Source organism: Lycium ferocissimum, chromosome 5, assembly GCF_029784015.1.
Source record: "Lycium ferocissimum isolate CSIRO_LF1 chromosome 5, AGI_CSIRO_Lferr_CH_V1, whole genome shotgun sequence".
NCBI lineage: Eukaryota > Viridiplantae > Streptophyta > Magnoliopsida > Solanales > Solanaceae > Lycium > Lycium ferocissimum.
Genome location: NC_081346.1, coordinates 6,109,606 through 6,111,940, shown reverse-complemented (window position 1 = coordinate 6,111,940; position 2,335 = coordinate 6,109,606).

Below are 2,335 nucleotides of genomic sequence, written 5' to 3'. Positions count from 1 at the left end.
AAATTTAAATGATACTCCCTCGCATTTGGAATTTCAAGATTCAAACTTCTCAATCTTGATCGTGGATTCGGACATAGAAGCTTTAGGTTTTTTTAAATAAAATTTATATATATGAAAACTACGTAAAAAGCACTATAAATCGCAATAATTAACAACTTAAATTATTCAAAAGTAATATAAAGAAATTCCGGTAAAAAAAAAAATTTGGTTAACTCTAAAATTTCAACCGCCACATAAATCGTACGAAAGCGCGTATAAAAAAAGGGGCTGTTATTTAAAAAAAATTCCTTTAGCATAAGGAATTGTAGTATTTTGGTCCTTGAATTACGGGTAATTTCTATTTTCGGTCTTTGTAATGACTTAACATATTTAACATTTAATTAATTAAAATATGTATTTTCGGTCCCTTCAACAACGTATGTTATATTTGACTATTTATAGATGTTATTTGAAGTAACATTACAACTTTAGCTTATCACATGAATAATTAAGTGGTGGAACGATTAATAATCATGGTAAATTTGTAATTATCACATGCAAAGATATAAAAATTGCACAATTTAACTAATTGAAAGTCCAATATACTTAGCCAGATATCAGAAGAACTAAAATTAGAATTAATTAATAATCCAATAGATTTTTTTTATTTTTTTATTTTCAATGATTCATGGATTACAATACACGATACAATTATAAAGTAAGGGAATCAATTATTTCGTTCGGCTGATTATTTTTAAAAAAATTATACCATACAAACTCATCAATTACTTTATTATGTATAACTAAAATTATATATTTTTTAAAATCATCTCAATCAACTTCATTTTTCTTTCCTATCAATACAGTTGGTTACCTTTCGGTGCTTTAATTTAAGTAAAATTTTCATAAACAGCTACTTTTTAGCTCATTCTAACAACCTATAACTACATGTTATATATTTACAATTCGTAGCTAGATGTCTCATATTTAGTCAAGCCGACTCCATACTAAAATATAGTGCAAATATAGCGGAAATATAGACGCCGGGCTAACTGAAATTGCTATATTTATGGAAACAAAATCTCGTTCCAATTTAAATTAAAATCAGCTTTATTGTTCTGATTCACGCAAATATCATCCCATTCCATATCCGATCCCATATCTCATTCAAACAATTACACAAATTCAAAAAAATTTGAATTCAAAAAAGTACATTCATATTTTTAACCAAAAATAAAAGATTCAATGATTAGTTAAGGAATTACAAATTTTATGCCTTAATTCGTATACCTCATGCCTTATGGGCAGTATTCTTGGCATAAGTATGCCTAGTCCCAGATAACTTTGATAATTCCTTCACAAAGCTTGGCGCTATGGGGGCATACTTTTAATGGGCAAACTTTTATAGTTGACCCTAAGATAACTTTGTGAAAGAATTATCAAAGTTATGCTGACCCGCATACTTATGCCAATTTCGCCATAAGGCATAAGTATAGTGGGTACCGCATAACTTTGGTAATTCCTTTACAAATTTATGCTGTGGGGGCATAGTTTTAATGGACAAACTTTTATAATGATTCCTAAGCAGCAACTTGTGAAGGAATTATCAAAAGTTAGGCCTTACCCTGATACTTATGCCAAGTCTCATTTATAAGGGTATAAGTATGCCGGTCCGCATAACTTTGGTAATTCCTTCACAAGCGATGCCAGTACAGTTAAAATTTAAACTCGCCTTGTGAATTTTTTTAATATTTGTTTTTCGTATATATTTGGGCTATATTTTTTAGTTGCATTTTGTCTGATCTCGGGTATATAAATCTTATTCGTTTCATTAACTATATTTCATATATTTTTTATATATTTGAAGTGTATTTAGATGAAATTTTAACTTTTGTAACACACCGTACATTAAAAATGGACTTATGAAATATATCTCGTATATATTTTATGTATATTTCGATCGTATTTAACCGGTTAGATATATCGCTTTGTTAAATGAATACATTTCACGTAAAATGAAAAATGGAATGTATACATTGAAAATAACATACTTGAAAGAAACAACAATATAAAAACCATAAGGTGGTGTTCAACATTAATCATCCTAAAAAAACATTACCGCATGAAACGATATGTCCAAAATTAAAAACAAAGCAACAAAAAGTCGCAACCAACTACGCTATTGTTCAACATGAAAATCAAAAACACAAAAGACTTGGTGGCCTAATCAAGATCCTCGTTTATCAACCGCATCGTAATCAACTCAATCTAATTGGTCTTGGAGGTTGCTCGTTATCACTTGATGCATTGTTGTTTGACTTATCCCTCTAGTTTTTAAAAGGGCAGTATCTCTACG